The sequence below is a fragment of the Vombatus ursinus genome, unplaced genomic scaffold, assembly GCF_900497805.2.
Source record: "Vombatus ursinus unplaced genomic scaffold, bare-nosed wombat genome assembly UNPS02014770.1, whole genome shotgun sequence".
NCBI classification, from domain to species: domain Eukaryota; kingdom Metazoa; phylum Chordata; class Mammalia; order Diprotodontia; family Vombatidae; genus Vombatus; species Vombatus ursinus.
The window spans coordinates 24,551,851-24,567,874 of record NW_020954548.1 but is presented as its reverse complement, the minus strand read 5'-3'; the positions used below and the strand labels follow the sequence as shown (position 1 = coordinate 24,567,874).

The window sequence follows — 16,024 nt, the reverse complement described above, 5'->3', positions numbered from 1 at the left end:
CATGTTTTGTAATAACAATAAAATTCGTGTTTTGTAATAATAATAAAAACATTTTGATAGCTCTCTAATATCCATTAAGCACTTACCTCACAACAGTCCTGGGAAACAGGGAATATAAATTACTTCAATGTGACCAAAAAAATGCAAATGGAAAGAATAGCAACAACAAAATAGTTGAAATTGAATGCTGTGAGATTAAAACGAACAAAGAAGAGAGAGGAGAATTCACCTCACCCCACTTCTTTGCAGAGGTGGAGAGGTGTGATTGTGGAACAAATTGTCAGGCTTTTTCAATAGCTTCATTAGTTTTGCTAAACTGTTGATTTCCTTCTTTTTTTCTTCTTTGGTATAAGGGATGGCTGTCTGAGGGGAGTGTAGGGGGCACATAGAGGAGTGTAAGTGATGTAAAAATTAAAGATATAAAAATCTTTTTAAAAAATTACTCTGCTAGATCTGGAAACTCATTGATGGGGGTATTCCTTCCAATACTGACCTATCCGTATTTTCCAAGCCTGTGCACCTCTTATTATATCCCACCTCAAATTCTAAACCTTCGTAAAACTACTTACAAAGATCAGCCCGAAGAATCTAAATATTATTTACATGTTGACATGACGCAAAATAAAACAAGGAGTCTCTTCAGAAAGCATTTAAGTAGACTCTCTGTTTAAGTCTCTCCTCATCTTTATACCTCTTAACTACCTTCTCTTCTCTACAAAAATGGCAGTGGATCTGTGTGGTTATGCAGGTGACTAGCCAGTCATGCTTCCTCATGCTGAATCATTCCTGTCCATATCCTTATATAGATCCTCTAGAGCGGGTTCACCCACCATACTGGGGACCTGAATCTGAATCTCTTGACCTTGCAAATCAAAATAAGTCTGAAATTTCATATCACATTCATAAAATTTACAAAGATGACGAAACATTGAAATAGTGTTGGAGGGCTTGTGGAATAATGAGTATATTAATGCTTTATTGGTGAAGATGTAGATTGGTCCTATCATTCAGAATACAATTTGGAATTATGCCAAGAAAGGGATTCAATATAATTCTAAAAAAAACAGAATAAAATTCTAAAAACTCAAAGAGAAACAATTCCAAAAAGGAAAAATAAATCAATGAACATGCATTATTTGTCTGTTATATAACATGCACTGTACATACATATACACATATGTGAATGTATATATACACACATACGCATATTAGCCAGCTTGTCCACTGCTAGGCGTGTGTGTGTGTGTGCGCGCGTGTGTGTATGTATCTCCTAAGGAGCCAAATGACAAAAGGAAATGTCCCATAAACACCAAAATATTTGAGCATCCTTTCTGAAGAAGCAAAGCTTTGGAAACAAAGTAGATATGTGTGTGTGTGTATACATACATATATACATACATATATACAGGTTGTGGTACATAAATATAATAGAATATTAGTGTACTACAAGAAATGATGAATACAGAAAAACATGGGAGGGCTTATGTGAACTGATGCAAAGTAAAGTGAGCAGAACCAGGAATGATCACCACAGTGAAAACAGAAACAAAAACAATCAAAATTGAATGTTGTAAAATTGTAATGATCAAACTTGGTCTGTAAGAAGAGATGTGACAAGGTACCAGTCCCCATTTCTTTGCAGAGGCAAAAGACTATGTATGTGGAATACTGCATGTCAGACTTTTTTCAAATAGGTTGATTAGTTTTACTGAATTGTTTTCCTCCCGCTTTTTTTCTTCTAAATGATGATTTCTATAACGAGGTGAGTGGAGGGGAAAGGGAATTTAAGTGACATAAAAGCAGTAGATATCAACAAAAAAAATTTTTTTGAGACAAAGGACAGAGTTGGGCCACCCCCAGGAGTAATCTAGAATTTTGCTTATAGCTTATGGAATAACCTACACTTTTGACTATTTTAGAGAGAAGAGGAACATCAGTAGGCTATAGTCCTAGGAAATGATACAGAGTGAGCGATCACCATGGGAAGTTTCCTAATTTCCTTTGTAGCGATAGCCCAACCTTCTAGGTAGCTATCTTTACTAATAGTTTTAATACGTCATGCCAAGGAAGCTTATGTAATCGTGCACCAGAACTTTTCACACGGAACTAAGTGTCTTGGGGTATTTGTGGGGATTTCTGACCTCTCTGGTTTAACTGCCCCAACCCATACTCAAGCAAAATATCTTAGTAATACACCATATGGCATCTTCCACTATGTTTTCACTAACATGCAAGGGCAAGCACTCAGTTCCCAAAAATCAAAATTGATAATTCAAACAAAAAGAAAGAGACTTTGGAACAGAACTCATAGAAAATAAAGACAACCTCTGTATGTAATTATCTCTCCAAAGACCTATGTAACCTGGGACTCATTGCAAAACCATTGTGCTCATAGAGGGCAAGAATTCATTCATAGAGACTCCTTAATAGAATCTCTTTGGCTTATTCTCTTACCCAGAGTTCTCCTTGGGAACACTTGAATTTGGTTCTTTTGCCCCCACCCAAAGTCTCCTTTAGGAATATCAGAATTTGGCCCTTATATCACTAAGTCATCTAGTAGCAAAATAATAATTATAGATCAGATTATATTTAGCTCAACAGAAAACATAAAGATCTCAGAATCCTCAACACACAGAATTGTAAGGGACCTCAGAATCATGTAGTCCAACCTATACCTTAACAAGAATTCCCTCTGAAAAGTACATGATTCCAGGCTTTGCTTGAAGACCTCAAGTGAGTCAACTATCATGTCCTAAATCTTCTTCAAGCTAAATATTTCTTCAATTGATCCCTGTATGACTTGGTCTGCAGTTGTAATACAGCGCACTGTTGGCTCATAGTAAGTTTATAATATTTATATAATTTGGTTTATAATAAACTGAAACTTCTAGCTTTTAAAAACTGTTCTCCCCATAATCCACCATGTATTTTTGAAGTTTATTTTTTAATCTAAGTGTAATCTTTTATGTTTATCTTTATCAAATTTCATCTTGTTTGACTCATTCTAACATTCTAAACTTTCAAGAACTTTTGAAGTCCTGTAATTCACTGTGTTAACTCTCCTTCCTAGATTTACATCATCAGAAAATTGGATAAACATACATACCTTTATTCAAGTCCAAAGGACATACATGGAACAAGGAAAAGAGCAATGACCATAACCAGAGGACCTGAGTTCACATTCCACCTCTGATGCTTACTATCGATGTGACCTTGGGTGAATGACAACCTTTCTGGACTCCGGTTAACTCATATTCCTTTTCCCAATGTTTGCTCACCTTCACTTTAATATAATACTACTTAGCAATGATGGCTAGGGCCACAGAAGGTACTTGAACTTTTCTGCTCCCTCATGCCTTCTGAAAAGAGTAGAACCGAATCACATCTAAGCTTCGCCTGTTTCTACCCTTCCCCCTTTCCTTCCTCACATAGAAAGACAGAGATTTAATTAGTCATATTTGTTACAATGGCTGACTCATTTTTAGTCCATTGGCAATACGACAGCCACTGGGGATAGTTATGTGGTACAGTGGTAGAGTGCCAGGCCTGGGGTCAGAAAGACTCATCTTCCTGAGTTCAAATCAGGCCTCTGATACTTATTAGCTGTGTAACTCTGGGCAAGTCACTTAATCCTGTTTGCCTCAGTTTCCTCATCTGTAAAATGAGCTGAAGAAGGAAATGGCAAACCACTCCAGTATCTTTGCCATGAAAACCCCAAATGAGGTCACAAAGAGTCAGACACAACTGAAAAACAGCTGAACAACAACATTATGATGGCCCTTAGGTTCATATTGACCCTTTCTCTGCTGTTTTATGGAATTTACATCAGATGAAAAGTTGGTAGTAAAATCATAATAACTCAGAGCCCCTAGTTAAGAAAATTCCTAGCACTTGGACAGTTTTGGCTCTTTGTAATAATTTATAGTTTTAGGTATCTCTAGTTAACCTTCAGTCACTTTTAGTTTTTAAGGCAAAAAAATCAGGATATGTAATCATTTATGGAAAGAAATCAAGTAGAGTATCTTATATTATCCATACTGGACAAGAACATGGAGGGGAAATTGGGGAAACAGCTGAACTTTTAGAAGAATTTCCCTTAGTTCTTAAAAAGGTGAGCACAACTAACATTTTTAGTCCAAATCTTCTGTTCCGAGATGCTTGCAGGACTCAATGGCCCAGGTCAATCTCTCTCTTTTCTGCTGCCACTCTCAGACCTCTTTCAAGTTTTTCCTTTTCAGTTTCTCCTTTTGGATGTTGCCCTTGTGCCATTAATTCTTTCCCAGGCAGGGCTGGAGCCACCACTTCCCCATTTCTGTTGCTGGGCTTGGTTCTTGCAGTCTCACCTCCTTTCTACCAGTCTTTCTCTCCCATACTATTTATTTCTTTGAAGACTCCCAGATATGATTCTTAACTCTAGGCATTTTCACTTACTGTCCCCAATGCCTGGAATTCTCTTCTTCTTCATCTCTGTCTCCTAAAACCATAATAACTCAGAGCCCTCAGTTAAGAAAATTCCTAGCACTTGGACAGTTTTGGCTCAGTCCCAGAAGAAAAGACAGAGACGATAGGCTGGTTGGGGATGAAGCAGGCCCACTTTGGAAGAACCAGGAGATGGAAATAGTTTCAGAGCTCACCTACCAGCAGTAGATGTGAATCATACTCAGGAACACTTATTTGCCTTCCAAGCTAGAATAATGCCCACACCTGAGGGAGGTTTGAGTATTGACGTAGGCTTTCATTCATACCTGTAAATTCAACGGACAGAGCTCCACATCCGACCAGTGGGAAATCAAGGTGTCTCATTCAACATACAAAATTGCTCATGATTTCTGATGATTACGACTGTAATGTGATGTCAGTCAATATGCCCATTCATGTAAAATGTATGATAGGGCTAAGAAATGACCTGGAAGGCGGGGTAGGATGGGGCAGACATTGCCACCCCCACCAATTTCCCTCTCACGCTAAGTGATGTTATTATCAGATTTCATCACAGCCTCTTTCCAATGATATGATGCTGCCTTTTATGAAAGTGGTGATAGAAACCCTGACCAAGACAATTTACTTCCTTCCCATGACTTCCCATGACCTCCCACTGCAACTGAAATTACCTTCCTCTTTCTAAAAGAAATTTGTTAGCCACAGTCTTTGCTCTTACGTGATTTCCAACGTGTTTCTCCCACATTTCCTTACTGTTCTGCTCATAGCTTCCATATCTTAGAATCCCTGATGTCCTCTTGAGTACAACCCAAGGGCAACTCCTCCAGGAGACCTTTCTTGCTTCTCCATTTTCTAGTGCCTTCCCACCCACTCCAAAATGACTTCAAATTTAATTTTCATGTTTTGTGTTTACTTCAGAGTGTCAGAAATCATAGATTTAGAGCAGTCCAACCCCTCATTTTACAGATGAGGAAACTGAGGCTAAAAGAAGAGAAGGGAGGTGCAGTGAGCACGGCGGCAGCAGCGGCAGCAGTCATCACATTGGAAAAGAAGCAGCCAGTGGACCTGAGGCTCCTGAAGGAGGACAACGAGTTCAAGGAGTCCCCGGCTGAAGACTGGGCTGGTTTAGATGTAGAAGAGGATGCACATGTTTGGGAAGATAATTGAGATGATGACAACGTCAAGGATGACTTCTCCAATCAGTTACGAGCTGAATTGGAGAAGCACGGATACAAGATGGAGACCTCGTAGCAGTGCCTGGTGCCAGGGGAGACGGAGGAATGTCAGATCGAGCTGTGGGCAGCACGTGGAAGAGAGGGAGGGATGGAGGGAGAGGACCTTGGCCTGGGACGGCCGACAATAAATGGTTTGAATTAAGAAAAAAAAAAAGAAGAGAAGGGACTTGCCTAAAGTCACCAAAGAGCTAAGCAGCAGGGCCACAATTTGAACCCAGGCCCTCTGACTCCAGATCCAGCCCCCTTTTCAACTTTTACCCCACTAGAACATAAGCAGCTTAAGCACAGGGATGATTCACTTTTGTTCTTTTGTTCCCAGTGCCTAACACAATGCATGAACGTGGAAGGTAGCTAATAAATATTTGTTGAATGAATAAGTAAATGATCTTTCAGTGAGTCAGTCAATAAACATTTATTAAGCACTTACTATATGCCAGGCACTGTGCTATGCATTAGGGATACAAAGAGAGGCAAAAGACAGTCCCTGACCTCAAGAAGCTCAGGATCTAACTCCAGAAACAACAATCAAACAAATATCTACAAATAAGCTATATACAAACTAAAAAAAGAAATAGTAGGTAAGGATATAGCTTTCTGCAACATATAATAGCCAGTTCAATGGGCAGAAAGATGCACAAATCAAATCCTGAAATATCTCAGCCCTCCATCCATGGGTTAACCAGGATGCCCTACTGACCTCTTTGTTTAATAACTTGGCCCTACTAATCAATCCAGAACTCTGTAAAGAGAGTGACCCACCTCTGGATTCACATGTATTCAGAGTCAGATCACAGGGATGTTTCAAATTTATGATTGACTTCATTTGGTAAATTACCTGTTGCAGTGCCTTTTTAACAAAACAAAATATGAAAAAAAAAACAACAACAGGGAACTTTCGGGCAAATAACATGAATTGAAATAAATCTTTCACAGAACCTCTTTGGTGGGCTCCCCTCCAACTCTTAGGTTTTCTGAGAATGACTACTCCAAGTTTAAGTTACTCTCTGGGTTTGCATTCCTACAATCACAGCTCACAAGCTCCCACTGAGGTATTTACCTTTCAGCCAGCCAGCCAAATGATAAAATTAGCTTGAGCAAAAACATTTCCTCTAAGATAACCAATAAGATTTACAATAGAACATTACTCCTCATGCCCACCTCCACCCCCACCTAATTGTACACTCTGCTACAAACATGCACATTATAAATTGGAAAGGGAATAAGATAGAGATAATGTACCAGGAACCCTCATGAAGGGAATTCACTCCTCCAGTGATGAAACCCTGATCTACTCTCGTGAAGTCCCCTGCTCTGAGAGACTGGAGCTCATTGCTTTTTGCCATTTGCCCTTGGTCTAGGCAGCATACAGTTTCTGGCTCAGGTCAACAATGGCCTCTTTTTAAAAATACCCCAGAGATTTATCAAGACACTGAGGCCTCTTCGCTTCCTCTGTGACTGCTGCTTGTTTCTTCCTTCTCCAGGTTCTACTTCTGAGAAAAGCCTCTGGAAGCTCTCTGGACCACACTGAAAGGTAACTGATGTGAGACTCTTCAACTAATTTCCCTTTGCTGGGGATTCACATCTGCTGCTGAGCCCCTGGGAGATCCACTCATCTATGGAAATCCACACATCCCCAAACCTATCTGAAGGAAGAGCTCCATTGGTGCTGTAGACTGTAGTGCACAGATTCTAACATCGCTGAATTTGTGGTTATCTCCTTTCAGATCCAGCAGGCTCTCCTTAAGTTTATGGCAACTGGAATGGAGTGACATTTGATGCTAAAATCTTGTTCTACTTCTACCAGACAGGAATTTATTCCTGCTGAAACATCAGGTATTCTTGGCATGGCCCATGGGTCTGAGGAAGCAGATAAGATTGGACAGAAGTACTTTGCTGTTGTTCAGTCATTTTTGACTCTTTAGTCACCTCTGACTGTTTGTGACTCCATTTGTGGTTTTCTTGGCCAAGCTATAGGAGTGGTTTACCATTTCTAGTCCTTTCATATCTAAATAAGCCGTTCTAGATTTAACTCCCTTACCATTTATTTGTGAATCGGAATAGAATCCCCATCTGAGTAAAGCAATAAAAAATAAGCTATTTCCTTTTTTCCTACCAGAGTAGCCTGAAGGAGAAACCCTTCCAAAACTCCTAAATGGGAAAAATGGATAGCTTAATCCACACCTGTATCTCTATTCAGAGCATGGGCCAGTCTCCACTAATTTATACACATCTCTCTTCTCTTAATTTCTCAGTATGTGGCATTGCCACAATCCTTGTTTCTACAAACAGTCTCTGTCATCAGTGTCTGTGATTTTCCTTTCCTGCAGAGCACTATGAAAAATGTATCCTCATCCTTCTCCAATAAAACCCATCTTTTGGAAAATATAGTCTTCTTCCCTGAAGATCACTAGAGGCAAAGGACATGGGTTCAAATTCCATCACTTATGTTTACTCCCTGAGTAACCTTTAGCAAATCACGTGTCCTTCCTGGGTCTCAGTTTCTCTATCTGTAAAATGAGAGGATTGGATTAAATGGCCTTTGACGTTTTTTTCTGCTCTAGGTCCTTGATTGTATTTCAGATGTTACTATATGCTGAAGTTCCTACATTTTGCAGAATCATAGATGTAGAGCTGGAAGGTATCTAGTATAACCCCCTCATTTTATAAATGAGGAAATTGAAGCCCAGAGAGTTTAAGTGACTTGCCCAACATCGTATATGTAGTAAGCGTCAGAAACTGGATTTGAACCCAGATCCCCTTGCTCAAGTCAGCACTCTTTCCACATCACTAAGATGATGAGAATTGTGGTCTACTTAGTCGAACGTGAAATACATGAAACAGATAACATAAGTGACAAACAGGAAACCAACCATCATTATGTCCCTGGGGAGCCCTGGTTAAGTCTTTACCAATTTGGGACAATGAATGGCCATCTTCAAGTATTTGAAAGGCAACCATAGGGATAAGGGATTAGACTTGTACAAGGAATAATGGATGTGTTGCAGAGAAGCAAATTTTGGTTCCATAAAAGGAAAAACTTCTTAACAATTAGATGGATCAAAAATGGAATGAATTGACCCATTACCTTCTAGGTAATGGGTTTCTCTATCCCTGGGGAAAATGGAAGCTGGATGATCACTTGCCAAGGAGGTTGTAGATTTGATTCTTGTTGAGAGGTAGTTTGAACTCAATCATAGGCTCATAGGAAGGGAATTCTAAGGCCATTTAGTCCAACTCCTTCATTTTTCACAGTGCTTGGCACATAGTAGGCACTTAAGAAATGCTTATTGACTTAACTTGCAAAATGATAAAAAGATCAGGAACTTGCTCAAGGTCACAAAGGTATTAAGTGTCAAAAGGAAGATTTGAACTCAGGTCCTCTTTCTTCTAGTCAAGGCTCATTTCATATTATCAGACTGCCTCCAATAAAGCCTAAGTTCCTTCCAACTCTGAAATTCTGTTTCTGCCTCAACTATTTCTAAAAGGATATCTCCCTAGTTTCTCTCTTTAGCCATACTTCTAAGCTACTTGAATTGCTAATTAATTTATCAAATTGTGAAATGGGAGCAAGCATGTTCATTTCTTTGGGTACTTGCTGGGAAAGACCACAATAGGGAGAAAGGCTTCAGTTCCATTTTAATAAAGCACAGAAGTGTAAGGGAAAACGGCAGAGAAAATACAGAGACAAGTAGCAAAAGTGATGGGTGAGTGGGGGTATAGAAGCAGTCAATGTGGAAATGGGGATGGGGTGGTAAAGGAGGGCAGTCAGTGTGGGAAAGAGAATGGGGAGGGGGAGAGTCGAGAAGAATCATTCATGTAACCATGGGTTAAAATTGAGAGCTCTTGCATGGACTCAGATGGAGATGGAGGAGTGCTGGGCACCGGGAGTTTAAGGTCTCATTTTTATAAAGTTTTGGTGGGAGACAGACTAACTCTTATCCAAGCCAACCTGGGGTTAGTTCATTAACATATCAAATCATCTCAAAGTTGTCAATAAAACTTTAAAGTTAACATGTGCACATAATCTCAAGATTATTAGCACCATTTGATGTTATGCTGGTCTTACTGCAGATGTCTGGAACTTATCTGAGATTCACATATCAAGGGACCAGAAGTCCCTAACAGCAAGGACTAGACAGCTTCCCCTGGTTAGTACAAATTCTCAGGATATGACTTTTGGTTAATATACACAGTTTCCAAATTACCTTCTGTGCTGGTCGGGCTGTGCACTCTCCTTCTAACAGAAGTAGGCTGCCAGGGTCATACTCACCGGTTCTCGGAGCCCACCCGGATAAACACAGAGACGAGCCCATCAGGAGGTGCAAGCACTCGAACTTTATTCAAAGACCATCACAGCAAGGCCAAGCAGGAAAGCAAGAGCAGGAGCAAGAGAGCGAGCTCCGATCCCCCGCCCCTTATATACCTTCCTAGCCCCTCCTCCTCAGCCTACCTACTAGTGATTGGTTGTAGGATCAAATACCAGAAGGGGATGTCTGGGGTTAGCACTGCACCAAGGGAGAGGACGTGACAAAGGAAGCTAGGCCCAGATACCGGAAGGAGGCGTCTGGGGTTAGCGCTGCACCTAGGGAGAGGACTAGACAAAGGGAGCTCGTTCTCTGCCGTCCCACTCCCACGTGGCACAGCTCCCTGCCTCAGGAGCACATGCTCCGGCTACTTCCTTGTATCCTGTTCCTACCCCAGTTCACCACAACTCCACATGGCACAGCCCCCTGCCTCAGGAGAGTGAGCTCCGGTTACTTCCTAATATCCTGTCCCTGCCCCATCTTGCCACAACCCCCACATGGCACGTAGCCAACATCAGACAATCCCTCACAACCTTCCTTTGATCTTTTTTTTTTTCCTTTTCAGTGAGGCAATTGGGGTTAAGTGTTCTTTCACTTTGTACTATCGTTATTTGTACATGTTTCATCTTGATGGGGTCAAAATGCTGACAGGTGGATAACTCAGCCAGCCTCCAAAGAAGATAGATTTTGGAGTTTGTACAGAGAGAGAGTAAGAGTCTGTTGACGCTAGCATTAGGGTAGAAAGATGTTAAAGGAAAATTCTGTGTTCAGGCCTTTGCCCTGATTAAAGAGGCAAAATTCAGGAAATACTGTATAAAATGGTACTTTCTTTTATTTGTCCTGAAACTACCTCTTTGAATCTTCAAGGTGTGCTCTCTAGTTTTAATAGCCAAGGTATTATTAAGTTTGTGTTAGGAATACTTGTGGATGAAGATTCCTGTGTAGATTCCTGAGGTTCTTCTTGGCTCCAGAGCCCAAGTTACTACACTAGGGAATTCATTCTTCCTACTCTTCCACGATAAAAACCCTGGGAAAATATTTTCATTGGACAACACAATAATCTTGGCACCAACTCACTAGCAACCAGGGAACCACAAAGTCTGCTGATTGGTGATTGTTTCTGGATACTACAGATATTAAGGACAGCAGTACAGGAGAAGTTATAAAAGACTTTCTTTTGCCCATGAACCAAGACAGTGGGGAGGACTTTTGTTCCCTATAACCCCATTCCTTTTCATTCCCTCCCCTCTCCTAGAAGTCTCTGGAGTAACTCTCACCAAGAGCCTCCTGAGGAAATCTATTCCCTCTATCAAACAAAGCCCTGGACCCCTGGACTACATAGACCCCTGAGGTAACCACTGGAGACCCCAAGGGCCTCTGGGGTAAGGAGTCAGAGATCCTTTGGAATTGTGAATTTATCATGAAGGCAGAGGTGGCTTTAAAATCCTCTCCTACTAGATATTCCCACTACTACTCTAGCTTGAGCCCCACTGACCCAAGGAACACTACTAGCCAAAAGGCAGAATCTTTAAGAAATGATCCTGTACTCCCTCAGATGCAACCCCCAAGCCACTCCAGTCTGAACCCCACTCACCTAGACACCAGAGGCCCCTGGCACCAGAATCACTGCAAGAGCCCTTCTCCCAGTGGCCCTACTGTGGCCACCCAGAGATCCTAGGATCTCCCGTTCTCCAAGTACAACCTAAAGACAAAAGGTGTTGCCATTGGCTGCATTGCTGTACTCTGAAGAACATTGTGTTTTTCATTTACTCTCCAGTTGAACTCTTCTACTGTGTGTTGTCCACCCTATTGTCAACTCTTTGAGAGCAGAGACTCTCTCAGTTTTCTGTTTATATCCCCAGCATTTAGCACAATGCTGGGCATACTATAAGGATTTAATAAATACTTTTCCTACCTGGAAAGACTTACATGAACTGAGGCAAAGTAAAGTGAGCAGAACCAAGAGAACACAGCACACAATAACAGCAATATTGCCGTGATGCGGTCTAGAGGTTAGGGGTCCTAGAATCCCCAAATCATGACAACTGGGTCCTGCCTGAAAGAATTCAACCCAAGCCTTCTTGCAGCCAAAAACAAGGTTTATTGAAGATTCACCATATTAGCTAGACTGTTAAGGAATCTGAGCATCTATGGGCTATTGGCTAGATTCTAAGAATCAGAGCCTCTTAATGGAGACAAGATGGACCTTATATACAGAAAGACAGTGGAAGGGATCTAGGAGTGGCCAAGTAGTTTGGGGTGACAGGAGGAAGGGCCTAAGGAGATCTGGATGGGAGTGGCTAGTAAGCTGGGATGAACAGAACCCCTGGGACCTGGACCTCGTGGCCAAGGGAGAACGGAGCCTAGCTAGGATTAAGGGTGGGAAATGACCAGGGGCCATAGGGAGGTAAGACAATGGAGAGGAGATTGGGTGTAGCCACAATGAAAGGCCAGTTGATGGGATTGTAGCCTCAGGGGAACTCCAGAGATTTGGCCAAGTGGGAAAGTCCAGGGTTTTTTTCTTTTCTGGGGCCCAGATTCCAACCCCATCAGTAGGATGAAGAATTATGAATCACTTAGCTATCCTCAGCAATACAGTGATCCAAGGTAATCCCAAAGGATTCACGATGAAGCATACTATCTGCCTCTAGAGAAAGAACTGATATTGTTTGAATACTGACTGAAGCATGCTATTTTCACTTTCTTTGATTCTTTCTCTTTTATTTGAGTCTTCTTGTACAAAACGACTAATATGGAAAAGTTTTACATGATTGCATACGTATAATCTATATCGGATTGTTTACCTTCTCGTGTAGGAGGAGGGAAGGGAAGGGAGGAAAGGATAGAATTTGGAATTCAAAACTTAAAAAAAAGATGCTAAAAATTGTTTTAACATGTAATTGAGGGAAAATAAAATATATTAAGTTAGAATAAGTACTTTTTCCTTTCCCATCTACATCCAGTATCCCCTGATCTGGCCTTGGGTTTCTAGATCTGCCTAATATTTATTGCCCATGTTACCCTTCCCAGGGCAATAGGGAAGTAAGACTGACTCTTGCTTTTACCTGAATCTTATTAGATGCAAGAAAAGCATCTTTTCTCTGTCTGTATCACATTGATTATTCAAGACAGAACAGGATTAGCAACGGCTTCCTATTGCTTCTAGGATCAAATATAAAATTGTCTGTTTGGCACTTAAAACCCTTCACAACCAAGACCTTTCCTTCTTTTCCAGTTTTCTCACGCTTGATTCCCTTCCAAATACCCCATGAGTCAGATACACTGACCTACTTGAAGTTTCTCCAACATGATATTCCATCTCCTGACTTAATGCATTTGCACAGGTTACTTCTTCTGCCTATAAATACTCTCCCTCCTCTCCTTCATCTCCCAGCTTCCCTGTCTTTTTTTTTTTTTTTTAAATAAGATCAAATCTTAGCTTCTACAGGAGACTTTTCCTGGTCTTCCTCCCCCCATTTCCTATCCTCTACTAGAGCTTTCCCTCTGAAATTACTTTCAATTTATACTCTATGTATTATTTATGTACACAGTTATTTGCATGCTGTCTCCCCCATTAGACAGTGAACTCCTTGAGGGCAGGGATTGAGTATTTGCCTTTCTTTGAATCCAGCACTAAGCCACATAATAAGCCCTAAAGAAATGTTTATTGACTGACTGACCAGAGGAACCCCTTCCTGCTGGTCCAAGAACTGTTCAGGTATGTCGACTATTTGCCAAGTTCCTCCCTTTAGGCAGATGAATGGGATTGGCCAATTCACTTTAGGCTACCAGAAAACAATAATTAATCCCAGGTGGAATATTTGCATTTTACTTAGGTAGGTATGACCTAAGCACCTGTCTATCATTACTTATTTTGGAGAGTGGGAAGTCAGAGTTTGGAAACTTTCCCTAGACCAAAGAGACTTTGATCCTACTTCCACTTAGCGATTTTAGGAAGGCTTAAGTGGTGTATTTATCTAATTCACAGATAGCTCCGCAAGAAACAAAGAAAGTATGTATCACTCCCCCCTTGGAATTTGCCCCCTGATTAGTTCAAAGAACCCAGCCCTTCCAGCTCCTCCACCAACACACCCTCATAATTACTTTGTATAAGTTTTTATTTGCTTCTCTGTGTGCCTGGGGGCAGCTAAGTGGATAGAATACTTCTCCTGGAGTCAGAAAGATTATCTTGCAGAGTTCAAATCTGGCCACAGAAACTTTACTAGTCGTATGACCCTGGGCAAGTCACTTAATTTACCTCAATTCCTCATCTGTAAAATGAGCTGGGGGTGGAAATGGCAAACCATTCTAGTGTCTTTGCCAAAAAACAAAACAAAACAAAACAAAACAAAACCCAAATGGGGTCACGAAGAGTTGGACATCACTCAACAACTGTGTCAGTCTGTTGTTTCCTTCCCCTGGCTCTCTTGGTAGGCTCAAAGCTGCTGGAGGGCAGGTACTGCTTTCACTTTTGCCTTTGTAGCCTTCCCCTTGTCCCCTACCCCCAGCCCAATTTGTTCAGTTGCTTTAGTTCTATCTGACTCTGTCACCCTAAATGGGGTTTTCTTGGCAAAGATACTGGAGTGGTTTGCCATTTCCTTCGCATTTTACAGATGAGAAAACTGAGGCCAACATGATTAAGTAACTTGCCCAGGGGTGTCTGAGGCCACATTTGAACTTGGGAAGATGAGTCTTTCTGACTCCAGGTCTGGCACTTCATCCACTGTGCCACCTCAATGCTTCTCCTTGTACCCTGTCTCCTCCCCCAGACAGATATTTAGTAGGCACAGGGCATCAGAAAGAACTCCAGAGTCAGAGGATCTAGGTTCCCAATCTGTCTTTGTTACTCGCTACCTGTGTGACTTTAAGCAAGTCCCTTAAACTCCCTGAGCCTCAATTTTCTCATCTGTAAAATGAGGTGGTAGGAGTAGATGACCTCTGAACTCCCCCAGTTCTAGATCTTTGATGGTATGATCCGGGGATTCTAAATGTATGTTGAAATGCATTGCACTGAATTGGATGACACGGAACTTGGGGGGATAGTTAATGTGTGAGATGGCTGTGCAAGCCTGGCTCATCCAGCAAAGTGCTAACATGTGGCTACTTTTACTCAAGGTTTGGATTTGAGCCCAAGAGGGAGTCTACTCTACACTCATCATTTGGTTGATTAAAGCTGATGTTGGTAAAATCGAAAAATAGACACTTCAACTGTTAGTCATTTCTAAGCCCCAGATGCCTCAATGCACCGAAATACATCACAGGACAATCTCTGCTTCTCCAGGGAGCTGGTGGTCTCCCGTGAACTGAAAAAACATGCAGTTTGGTGGCTAGTGTCAGGGTGTTCAGTATTAGAGCTTCAAATGGAATCTATTGCAATTGGATTCTTCTCTAGTCTTGATCCAGTTTGGGAAACCACAATCTAAGGAAAAGTGACCCACTGGACTAACTGAATTACAATCCAACCAACTGTTGTAGCATTATGATATAATGCCACGTAGTAAGGAAAAGTATTATAGGGTATTTCAATCATAATTCTTTAATGAGAGTTTCTTCAACAAGGGCATGATCTTCCAATTCTGTTAAAAACAAGTCACTTGATGGCATAGTGCCTAGAGTAATGGAGTTAGATGCAAGAAGACCAGAGTTCAAATTCTGAGTTGGACACTTGTGCCCCTGGACAAGACATTTCTTTGTCTTCAAGCTGGAGTATATGAGGAGCAGGGGACCCAGGAAAACGAGAGGATTGGAGACTGTGAGGAGCAAATGAAGGAACTGGGGATGTTTAACCTGGAAAAGAGAAGTCATGGGGAGATACAAGAGCCATCATCAAGTATTTGAAAGGGTTCTGTTTGGCCCTAGAGGGTGAAATTAGAAGCAATATAGAAAAGTTTTGGATCAATGTAAGGGAAAAGATAAAATCAGGGTGGGGATCTTCCTCACTGGGGGGGTGGGGAAGGGGAGAAAGTGTGTCTTTAAGCAGAGTTCAATGACCTCTTGTCAAGGATATTGTAGAAGGAATTTTTTTTTATGAGCCAAAATTAAAAA

General features: G+C 41.2%; 1 pseudogene; it reads left to right on the top strand.

Annotated features, from left to right (window-relative positions):
* Positions 1-4,154: 4,154 nt before the first annotated feature.
* LOC114043845 lies at positions 4,155-5,734 on the top strand (annotated as a pseudogene).
* Positions 5,735-16,024: the final 10,290 nt, after the last annotated feature.